The sequence below is a fragment of the Dipodomys spectabilis genome, unplaced genomic scaffold (assembly GCF_019054845.1).
Source record: "Dipodomys spectabilis isolate Male_0828 unplaced genomic scaffold, ASM1905484v1 ptg000266l, whole genome shotgun sequence".
Classification (NCBI taxonomy): domain Eukaryota; kingdom Metazoa; phylum Chordata; class Mammalia; order Rodentia; family Heteromyidae; genus Dipodomys; species Dipodomys spectabilis.
In genome coordinates, this window is record NW_024870943.1 from 4,140,026 (window position 1) to 4,152,533 (window position 12,508).

A 12,508-nucleotide genomic window follows, 5' to 3' on the forward strand; every position below is an offset into this window, starting at 1 on the left:
CCCATGGGAACCCAATACCTTTTTTAATCTCCAGTGTCATTTTAGTAATCTCCCCCGTTTATTCTCAGTCCAGTAATTACTGCTTATTTGCATTTGGTAGAATTTAATGGTGTTTGATTTTTTTTTATCACTTCCAGTTTCTGTGTTTGTTACATTCTTCTCATTTTTTTTCCCTAGTCCTGGAGCTTGTATTCAGTGCCTGAGTACACTGTCCCTCAGCTTTCTTTCTTTTCTTTTCTTTCTTTCTTTCTTTTTTTTCAAATTCAAGACTGACAACTCTATCACTTGAGCCACAGCACCACATCCAGATTTTTGTTAGTTAATAGGAGATAAGAGTCTCACAGACTTTTCTGCCCTACCTGGCTTGGAACTTTAATCCTCAAATCCTTTGATTTTAGAGCCTCAGATGATGATGATGATGATGATGATGATGATGATGATGATGATGATGATGATGATGATGATGATTTTTGCCAAACCTGTGGACTGAACTCAGGGCCTGGGCACTGCCCCTGAGCTTCTTTCTTTCTTTCTTTCTTTCCTTCTTTCTTTCCTTCTTTCTTTCTTTCTTTCCTTCTTTCTTCCTTTCTTCCTTTCTTCCTTCCTTTCTTTCTTTCTTTCTTTCTTTCTTTCTTTCTTTCTTTCTTTCTTTCTTTCTTTCTTTCTTTCTTTCTTTCTTTCTTTCTTTCCTTCTTTCCTTCTTTCCTTCTTTCTTTCTTTCTTTCTTTCTTTCTTTCTTTCTTTCTTTCTTCCTTCTTTCTTTCTTGCTTTCTTGCTTTCTTGCTTTCTTGCTTTCTTGCTTGCTTTTTCTCAAAGCTAGCACTCTACTACTTGAGCCACAGCACCACTTCGATCCTTTTCTGTGTATGTGGTACTGAGGAATCGAACCAGGACTTCACTTCATGCATGCTAGGCAAGCACTCTACCACTGAGCCACCTTGCCAGCCCCAATCAGAAGCTCAGATTTTTGATTGGCTGAGATTACAGGCATGAGCCACTGGCACCTGACTGCATGGTGGGATATTAAGGAGTGATTTTTACTTCTCTTTTCTTCCTGTCTGTAGCTCCACAGCACATTGTGAGAACTATGCTTGTTTCCCTTCAATGCACAACCAGGTTGGGAAAGGCAAAAAGTGGCAGGAGCCACATCTTTGTGTGATAGGAGACTCCCCCTCCCCAATGGGTCCGGTCGTGGGGCCTGAACTCTTGGCCTGGGCACTGTACTTCAGCTCTTTAGCTCAAGGCTAGCGCTCTACCACTTGAGCCACAGCACCACTTCTGGCTCTTTTCTTTTTGCTTATATGGTGCTGAGGAATCGAACCCAGGGCCTCAGGCATGCAAGGCAAGCGCTCTACCACTGAGCCACCTTCCCAGACCCCCCCTCTTTTAAAGATGTCTGTCTTAGAAGAATTGTGACCTGCTGTCAAAAGTAAGAATTAAAAGTCTGCTCACTACATGTCTGTGCATTTTCACACCCTGTAGAAAAGGCAAGCAGTAGGAAGACATTGGCTTAGAAAGAAAATGCTACCAAACCCTCTGGCAAGAAATGCAAATCAAAGAAAGTGCACAAAGGCACAATGCCTGTGTGCCTCTGATCATAAAAAAATAACCATTATTGAAATGAACTCCAGGAAATGGAAACAAGAGGTCTCTCCTTCTTTGTTGTTGTTTTTTTCTTTTATCTTTTCTTTCTTTCTTTCTTTCTTTTTTTGGGTCTAGTTGTGGGGCCTGAACTCTGGGCCTGGGTGCTGTCCCTCAGCTCTTCAGCTCAAGGCTAGTGCTCTACCACTTGAGCCACAGTGCCACTTCTGGCTTTCTTCTTATGTGGAGCTGAGGAATTGACACAGGGCTTCATGCATACAAGGCAAGCATTCTACCACTGAGCTACCTTCCCAGTCCCTGGTTTTGTTTTCTTTTCTCTTTCTCTTGTTTGTTTTTATCTGTCTTTGGGTGGGCATCAAAGGGCATGGAAGGGGCGGGAAAGGTACTCACTGGACACTATGTGGAAAATGAATGCTACAACCTTTTGGTTTGGGACTGGAGGGAAAAACTGGGAGAGAGTGAGGGAAAGGGTGGCCTTGTCCAAGAAGAAACGTATTCTTTACCTAACATGTAACTAGAAACCCCACTGCATAACACCTTTATAATAACACTATATTTTATTTATTTTTATCATTTATTTACTCATTTATTTATGCTGTCAGTATAGGGCTTGAACTCAGGGCCTGGTCACTGTCCCCGAACTCTGTCACTCAAGGCTAGCACTCTACCACTTTGCGCCACAGCGCCTCTTCTGGTTTTCTGGGGGTTAATTGGTGATAAGAGTCTCACAGACTTTCCTGCCCAGGGTAGCTTTGAACTGTGGTCCTCAGATCTCAGGCTCTTCAATAGCTAGGATTACAGGCATGAGCCACATATGCCTGGATTTTTTAAAAAAGAAAACACATAGATCTCTCTCATCTGGGCCAAATACATTCTCGATAATATATTCTCTTTTTTTTTTTTTTGGTTGTGGGGACTGAAATCTGGGCCTGGGCACTGTCCCTCAGCTCTTCAGCTGTAGACCATTGCTCTACCACTTGAGCCTCAGCCCCACTTCTGGCTTTTTCTGCTTATGTGGTGCTGAGGAACTGAACCCAGGGCCTCATGCATGCAAGGTAAGCGCACTACCACAGAGCCACCTTCCCAGCACCATGGATAATATATTCTGTTGTAGGGTATTTTCAATTCTGTCATCTCTATGTCCACACTTGAGGTTTCTGTGGCATCCTAGCGTGACTCAGTGAAACACAGTGGAACCCTGGAGGTCTTCCCCCTCCCCCCATTGCCAATCATCATATGGACTCGAACATGAGAATTTCACAGTATCTGGCAGGTGCTGGTGGCTCACACCTGTCATCCCAGCTACTCAGGAAGCTGAGGTGTGAGGATTGTGGTTCAAAGTCATCTCTGGGCAGGAACATCCATGAGACTCTTATTTCCAATAAACCACCAGAAAATTGGAAGTGGCGCTGTGGCTCAGAGTAGTAGAGTGCTATCCCTGAATAAAAGAGCTCAAGGGTAGCACCCAGGACCTGAGTTCAAGCCTCACCACTGACAAAACAAAAGCTGAAAATGAGCCATAGATCATATGGTAGAGCTCTGGGCTTGTGCAAAAAAGTCCAAGACCAGCCCCCTATGCCCTGAGTTCAAGCCCTAAAAAGGGTACCCCCCAAAAAAGACTATATATGTATATGGTCAATAATAGGGCTTGAACTCTAGGCCTGGGCACTGTCCCTGGGCTCTTCAGTACTCTAGCACTTGAGCCACAGTGCCACTTCTGGCTTTTTCTGCATATGTGGTACTGAGGAATCGAACCTGAGGCTTCATGCATGCTAGGCAAGCACTCTACCACTAAGCCACCTTCCCAGTCTATAGTTTTATTTCCCTCTGTTTTATCAGCAGCAGGAGGGGGGAGGTCATCCAATGAATACATCTGAACCTCATCAGGATCATGTTTCCGCATGACCCCATCTTGGTGCTCTTCCTCCTCTTGGAGCTTTTCCTTGGCTTCCTGGGGAACTCGTTGCTCTTCTTGTGTTGTGTGCACAGCTGCCTGCACCGGCCAGCCCTGAGGAAACCTCTGGACCTCATCCTGGCACATCTGGCGCTGACCAACGCCTTGAGCGCCGTATTCAGGCTGATCCCGGAACTCCTGCCCCTCTTGGGTGTCAGGGGGGACCCGGTCCTTTTTTTTTTTTTCTGTCTGACCTGGGCTGCAGGGCGCTGCTCTACGCCTACTGTGTCACCCGCGCCTTGAACATCTGTACACTGTCACTTCTCACGGCCTTCCAGGCCACCACCCTCCAACCCGGCCACCTCATGTGGGACTGGCTGCAATGCAAGGCTCCCTCCTTCATCTTGCCCACTTGCCTCTCCTTCTGGATCTTCAACTTGCTCCTTTACCTCCTTGTCCTGAACCGTGGCCCCGGGCCAGGCAATTATTCAGGCCCTACAGCTTCTTTCCCCTGGGCGCCCTGTGAAAGCGGCCAGCTGCGTTACCACACCTCCAAGACGCTCTTGTGTGTCCTGATCCTGCAAGATGCCCTCTGTGTAGGCCTCACGTTTGCCGCCAGCCTCTACATGGTGACATTCCTCTACACGCATCACCACACAGCCCGGCGCCTGCGCAGCCCCGCCCAGGTCTCCCCGTTGCAACGTGAGATCAAAGCCACCCACAGCGTCCTCACAATGGTAGCCTTCTTTGGAGGCGCATTTGGCTTGAACAGCTTTGTCACTTTTTACTCTTTTTATAGACCGCAGGTAAACCCAGCCTTTGAGAAGATGAGCAGGATCCTGTCATCCTGCTATCTGGCCATCTGTCCTTTTGTCCTGATGAGGCACGGGAGAGTAATTTCCAAATTCATTGCTTCATTTTCAAAGATGAGAATTTCCTTGACGCATAGTAGATGCCGCTGCTGATGGGTCACCCCTGAGAACTGCTGTTGGCCACATTAAAGGGGTGTATGTGAGGTTTTGGGTTTTTCACTAGGGATGAAGTGATTCATGCTGTTGTTGTTGTAGTACCTGCGTGTGTATATGTGTGTGTGTGTGTGTGTGTGTGTGTGCATGTGCGTGTGTACCCTAGGGCTGGAACTCAAGGCCTGGGTGCTGTCCCTGAGCTTTTGTGCTCCAGGCTGGTGGTGCTGTACCACTTGAGCCACAGTGACACTTCCAGCTTTTTTAGTAGTTTATTGGGGATGAGGGTCTCACAGACTTTTCTGCCCAGGCTGGCTTTGGATGGTGATCCTCACATCTTAGCCTCTGGTGCAGCTAGGAATACAGGCATGAGTCACAGGAGCCTGGCTGTTTGTATAACTTTTATTCATTGCCTTTGACAAATTGCTCGAATTTCTAATATTATATGGAAGAAGTGAATGGAAAAGGGACAGAATTTCATGCTCCTAATCGGGGGAAAAACTTTCAGTTGCAGCCTCCATAGTGATGGACAAAAATAGCATTTATGTGGATGTGTTCTCATTATATGAATAATATATATAAATATATATAATATTTGGCTTTTCTTTTTTTCTCAAGAAGAGGTGTTGGATTTAATAAAAGTTTATTTTGGCACTGATTAAATTGCCAGGTGAATCCAGTTATTTGTGTGTGTGATTTTATTTCCAGCTATGTGATCTGTGAAACAGCATTTTAACTCCTTGGAATGGAATCAGCTTGGTGACTGATGTTAGGGAGTAAACTGAGTCAGGAAGCTGAAAGGAAAGAGAAATCTCAAATTGCATTCATCAAGGAGTGTTGCTAATCACAACCCGAGGCAGTGGGACAGGAGACCAGAAAGTACAGGAACAGTTATAGAGAAAAGAAGAAATTCAGAAGGGATCAGGGGTCCCAAGGCTCACCAGCACTTGGGCCTTGAGTTTCCCACAGGCTGACATGTTCATTTGAGTTCACACAGGGAAGGTTACCATGGATACATGCAAACAGAAAACATTTATATTAACATCACAACCAGAGCCAAAACAGAATTTGTGAGCTTCACAGGGTCTCTTGTTGTCTTGCAAAAGGAGAATGCAACTCAGGGAAAGTCCAGACATGTAGTCCACCAGAACTAGACTCTAAGCTTAAGCTGAGGCTTGAACTCAGGGCCTGGGTACTGTCCCTGAGCTTCTTTTGCTCAAGGCTAGTGCTCTACCACTTGAGCCAGAGTGCCACTTCTGGCCTTTTCTGTGTATGTGGTACTGAGGAATCAAACCCAGGGCTTCATGCATGCTAGGCAAGGATTCTACTACTAAGCCCCTTTCCCAGCCAGTATAGAGCCTTAAAAACAGGAAACAGCAATGGAAATACACTTCCAATTAGGCCCAATGTCCAGTGGTGGGATTCTAGGCTCGCAGTGCATCAGCCAATGAACAAGCGTGTCACATACCAAGTTGGAGTACTGGTCTCTGAGCAAAAAAAGGAAAAAGAACTAACCAATGTGCAACGGCCTCTAAAGTAGAGAAGTAGGCCCTGTCTCTTAGGACACTCTCCAGAAAGTCCCATGGTTACAGCTGTATACCGAGAGCCATTGTCTCTCCCCAGTGCTATCCAATTTGTTGCCTGAATCCTCAACACTGATGTTCTCCATTGTGTCCCAGTGCCATGCTGCTTGTGACAGTGTAGAATCATGGAGGCTGTAGGATCTAAACATGGGTGTCATGGCCTATATCTTGCTTTGTCCTTGGCTGTACCCTTTCTCACTGGCTGCATCCTGCTTTGTATTGGCTGTATCCTATTCCATCATTGGCTGTCTACTGACTTGTCATTGACTAGATCCTGCTTCTTCATTGGCTGACAAGCATTCATAGGATGATTTAATAAAATTTCTTTTAACAAACAGCACTGTTAGTAGAAATAGAATGTAAGAGTAGAATGAAATATCTAGCCGCTGTCTTCATAAAAATAGAAAGAAGTTGTTAATTTTAATAATGTACAGAAAATACTTTTATTTTTGTTGTCAGTAATGGGGCTTGAACTCTGAGCCTGGGCATTGTCTCTCAGCTCTTCAGCTTCAGGCGAGCACTGTACCACTTGAGCCATAGCACCACTTCGGGCTTTTTCTGCTTATGTTGTACTGAGGAATTGAACTAAGGACCTCATGCATGCAAGGCAAGCACTCTACCACTGAGCCACCTTCCCAGACCAGAAAATACATTCTTTATCCCAAGAACTATATTTTAAGCAACAAAACTCCAAAAAACTTTGATGGAAGCACACTTTTACACACACACACACACACACACACACACACACACACACACGCACACACACACAGAAAGGCACATTCAGTAAGACTTCAAAACGTCAATGTTTTAAAATTGCAGCATATCTGAATTTGAGTAACTTGTCTAGTGCTCAATCCCCACAGCTCCACTCTAGGTCCTTTGGTGGTCAATTAGATATTCTACTCTCATGGACGTTCCTGCCTGCACTAGCTTTGAACCTGTATCCTCAGATGTTAGCATCCTGAATAGTAGAATGATAGGCCTGAGACACTGGCTCCAGGCCTCTGTGGTGTTTCTATCATCCAACAAACAGCAAGGATGAGGTGAGCAGAGTTGGATCACCACCATGGTCTGGTCTTCACTTCCTCTTACAATGGATCACTCTTGGTATAACATGAGTGAGTGATCCATCTTAAAATCATTCTGTTATTCTTCATGAGCAGGAACGGGCAGAAGGTGGGGTAGCTGAAGGACAACATCACAAGCACACCCTTGGATTTGTTCAGTTTCTCCAACGTGTACAAGGAATACACAGTCACGACGTTGTTGGAGCATTGGAAGAACACGAAGCAGCTGACCAGCAGCAGGATGGTGTGGGTGGCTGTGTTCTCGGGCGCTGTCTGGGAGGCAAGGCTGGGACTGTGGAGGTGCCGGGCTCTGCGGCGGTGTCGGTAGAGGAGCCTCACCATGTAGAGGCTGGGGGCCACCATGAGGACCAAGGACAGAGCATCTCGCAGAACAATGGAGCTGATAATGGGCGATGGGGTGTGCCTTTCAATGTTCACTTGACAGTAGGGATGAGAAAATCCCCGGCTCATGTCAGTGGAATTGCAATTGGATTCCACAGTTTTGATCATGTGGAAATAGATGACAGAATTCAAGATCCAGAAGGAGAGCAGAGAGGGGAGGATGCAGGCGGAGGATTGGCTTTTCAGCCAAGACCACTGGGGAGGCGTGCGGCTGATGGTGAGGGCCTGGAAGGCACTCAGGAAGGTGGTAGTGCAGGCAGACAGTCCCCGCGTGACCCTGAACAGGAACATCACCGCCTTACACATGGCATCATCCCAGAAACACCGGACTCCATATGAGGAGACGATGAAGGGCATGGACTAAAAAATGATGGTCAAGGCATTGACCAGGGTCAGGTGCATGAAAATTATGGCAATGAGCTTGCGGAGTCGGGGTTTGCATACGGAGCTGTATGCATACAGCAGGAAGAGGACACAGTTCCCCAGGACTCCCAGACATACCTTAGACACAAAGAGGAGCCTGAAAACTGTTTTGCCTGCGGTGGCTGTCATGATGTGTGTGTGTGTGTGTGTGTGTGTGTGTGTGTGTGTGTGTGTGTGTGAGAGAGAGAGAGAGAGAGAGAGTGTGTTTGTGTGTATGTCTGTGTTGCTGAGAATCAAAGCAAGAGTGCTGCCCAGCCAGGAAGGTGGGAAAGTTCTAGACAACACTGTGAGTCCTGCAGGCGGGAATCTTCATGGTGCTCCATTTCTTGATCAGGTAAGCCAGGCTTAGAATGAATGCTCAAAGATAGAGTGTTAAGAAATGATTTAAAAATAGTTTCTGGGTCTGGGTAGGTGGCTCAGTGGTAGAGTGCTTGCCTTGCATGCATGAGGCCCTGAGCTCAATTCCTCAGTACCACATAAGCAAAAAGAAAAAAGCCGGAAGTGGCACTGTGGCTCAAGTGGTAGAGTGCTAGCCTTGAGCTGAAGGGCTGAGGGACAGCGCCCAGGCCCTGAGTTCATGCCCCAGGACTGGATCCCCCCCCAAAAAACAGATTCTTTTTTGGGGGGTGGGTCATACCGCTTATGATTTGGAAACTCAGGGCCCGGGTACTGTTCCTGAGCTTTTTTACTCAAAGCTGGTGCTATCTCAGTTGAACCACAGCTCCATTTCTGGCTTGTTGGTGGATCACTGGAGATCAGAGTCTCAAGGACTTCCCTTTCTGGCCTGACTTTGAACCTGGATCCTCAGATCTTTGCCTCCTGAGCAGTTGGGATTACAGGCATGAGCCACCAGGGCCTGGCCCATACAATTGTTTTAAGTGGAATCTGGGAAAAATGTTCCATTTGCCAGTTCTGGAGGGTTGGAAGTGTTCTGACCTCGGTATTTTAGACATGAATGTGCTGTGACCTTTGAATCTGGGATGTAGGGCCTAGAAGGACCTGGGGAGACACATGTTAGAATCAGGAGGGAATTCAAGGGCACCACACTGGGCTGGGGTGTTAGGAAGGAAGATCACTGGCTGTCTCTTCCTGTGGTCCCTGGGGCTCCATCATGGTCGGCAGTGGATGGTACAAGGAGCGCCGGGAGCCCGTGCATCTGATTGGCTTCACTTTTTGTAAAATCTTCATTTTTTGAACACCTGTTGCACAAATAGCACATCCATGTAAAATCCCTGTGGATCCGGATGGCTACAACATCATTTTTTTTTTTTTGGTTAGTCATGGGACTTGAACTCTGGGCTTGGGCACTGTCTCCATTCATCAGCTCAAGGCGAACACTCTACCACTTGAGCCACAGAGCCACTTTTGGTTTTCTGTGGTTCATTGGAGATGAAAATCTCATGGACTTTCCTGCCCGGATTGGCTTTGAATCTCAATCCTTAGATCTCAGCCTCTTGAATAGCAAGTATTACAGGCATGAGTCACGAGTACACAGTCAAATACGAAAATTTTCTTTTCTTTTCTTTTCTTTTGGGGGGGGTCTAGTCGTGGGGCCTGAACTCTGGGCTTGGGCACTGTCCCTCAGCTCTTCAGCTCAAGGCTAGCACTCTACCACTTGAGCCACTGCACCACTTCCGGATTTTTTCTTTTTGCTTATATGGTGCTGAGGAATCGAACCCAGGGCCTCAGGCTTGCAAGGCAAGCGCTCTACCACTGAGCCACCTTCCCAGCCCCAATATGACATTTTTCATGGTTTATAGAGATACTTGAAGGTAAATATATCCAATATTTTCTGTACATTTTTTTCTGTCAGTCGTGGAGCTTGAACTCAGGATCTGAGTGCTGTCCCTGAGCTCTTCAGCTTATGGCAAGTGCTCCACTGCTTGAGCCACAGCACCACTTCTGGTTTTGCAGTGGTTTCTTGGAGATAAGAGTCTCCCGGACTTTTCTGCCTAGGTTAGCTTTGAACCGTGTCCCTCAGATCTCAGCCTCCTGAGTAGCTGGGATTAGAGGCGTGAGCCAGCAGCGCCTGGCTTATTTTCTGTATGTTTGAGAGTTTTCCCCCTGTATCATTCTCATTCATTACTGTTCTTGTGTTTTCTCTCACATCACATAGAATCCTTTGTTCCTCAATAAACTTGCACTGAATTAAATTAGTATCCCATTTTTCCTGACCAACTCTGTAAGAATATTTTCACCCCATTCTCCTGAACAATCTCCTGTACAACAAAGTTTCACTCTGGCCCTCTTTACTACTGCATGGAAGTATTCTCACCATTTCCTGGCCAGAAGCAACAGCCAAATTGTTGAGCATGACAACTCTGTGTGTTGCCCTCCTCAGCATCCATTGTGCCTTCCAGAGACAGTTTAACTTTTATGAATTAGAATTCTTAGGAATTGTGATATTGTCTATGGTTCACAAATGTTTATCATATTCTCATATTGTTATCTTTCCTATGTAATCAGGATCTTTCCAGATTGTCTTTTTCTATGTGTGTTGGTCATGGGGCTTGATTCTGGGTCTGAGCATGGTCCCTGAAAATTTTTCCTCAAGACCAGTACTCTATGACTTGAGACACAGCTTTGTGTCTGGCTTTTTGGTGCATAAATGGAGATCAGTGTTTATGGACTTTCTTGCCCAGCCTGGCTTCCAACTGTCACCCTCAGATCTCAGTTTCCTGAGTAGTTAGGATTACAGGCATAAAACACACACACCAAAATTATCTTTTAACAAGTGCTTGCCTTTACTCTTTTGCTATCTCTAAACTTTTTATGTTATTTAGCATGACCTCTATAACTTTCTAGTGAAGTTTTTTATTTTATATTTTCCCTTCTTATTGGACAGAAGAGCAGTGTGAAGTGAGAGTATTAAATGCAGCTCCCTCACAAAGAACTGAATTGGGCTGCATATTTCCCATAAGGCTCTCTGTTCTGATTCTCATTCGATAACCCACTGGGAAATTTTAGGACTCATGTTACTAGGACCAACTGTTGCAATACATTATTTTACACAAAGACTTTAGTAATTAGCAGAAATAACGGGGAAAAAACGGAAAGATGGAAATGATATAAATAAGACTGATCAAGGCAGTTCATATACTTGACCAAAGTGCCGTGAGAAACCGCACACCCAGTCTTTCTTAAATGCCATCTTTCACCCAGTCAGAATAAAATTCCATTTTTTCTCTCTCAGACACTAATGAAGCCAATCCACTGCTCTGAGAAGCCACAAGGGTGCAGAGTTGTTTCAGATGAACAACATTTCCCAACACAATTATTTTGCTTTACAAATAGAATGAAAACTGCCCCCCACACTTGAAAGATAAAAATCTGCTGTGAAGGGCTGGGAAGGTGGCTCAGTGGTAGAGCGCTTGCCTTGCATGCATGAGGCTCTGGATTCGACTCCTCAGCACCACATAAGAAAAAAGAAAAAAGCTGGAAGTGGTGCTGTGGCTTAAGTTATAGAGCGCTAGCCTTGAGCTGAAGAGCTGCGGGACAACGCCCAGGCCAAGAGTTCAGGCCTCACAACCAGATCCAAAAATAAAGGGAAAAAAAATCTGCTGTGAAAGCTTGCTACTATGAAGATGCACTATGAAATTTCTGCCACAGAAATCAAAGAGATGATTCAGACACAAAGATCAAGAGAACAGTGTCAGAAAGGCACCGCAACATTACAGTCTGGGTCCTGGGATGAGGACAAGGAGAGCAGACAGCCCTTATGGGAGAAAACACAAAACAAGTCAGCTCCTTGTGAACAAGCCCATGTTTCACACACCCACCTCTCAGTGTCCAATAGGATGGGGAAATGGTCAACATTAAAGTAGTAGCTGGAAAGCTAATTTAAGATGGGAATTTTAGAGATAGCAATAGAGAAAATGCAAGCCCTTATGGAAAGAAGATTTTGTGGCTCACCTGCTACTCAGGTGGCTCATATCTGAGGATCCCACTTCTAAGCCAGCTCAAGCAAGGAAAGTTTGTGAGATTTGTGTCTCCACAGAATCACCAAAAGCTGGAAGCGGAGCCAGAGCTCACATGGTACAGTGTTAGCTTTGAGCAAAAGTATTTAGTGACAGTGTCCTAGCCCCAGGACTGGCACATAATCACACACACACACACACACACACACACACACACACACACACACACACACACACACACGATTTTGTGATTCCCCTTATAAATACATTTGAAAGTACTCGTAATATGCCTAGAAGATGGAACTTACCACGGGTGAGTTAGCAGTTGTGCAGGACTCGTCTGGAGGGAACTGAGCAGTGTTGTGCCACAGCGGCTGAGGTGTGCACACTCGAAAGAATAAAAAGCTAGCAAATACCTGAACAAAAAGGGTAGCATTGAGAGAAACAAGAAAGATGTGTATTCAACCGCAAACACAAGCGAGAGAAATGAAGACGGGCCAGTGATGCACACCTGCAATCCTAGTACTCAGGAGTCTGAGATGTGAGGATTGGGGAACAAAGCTAGCAAGAGCAGGAAAAGTCCAGGTGATGCTTATCTTTACAAAAAAATAAGTAAAGAAACCCCACAATTGGAGCTGTGGCTCAAGTAGTAGAG

At 45.7% G+C, this 12,508-nt stretch overlaps 1 pseudogene; it reads right to left on the reverse strand.

Annotated features, from left to right (window-relative positions):
* Positions 1-7,132: 7,132 nt before the first annotated feature.
* LOC122125603 lies at positions 7,133-8,065 on the reverse strand (annotated as a pseudogene).
* Between the last annotated feature and the right edge of the window lie 4,443 nt (positions 8,066-12,508).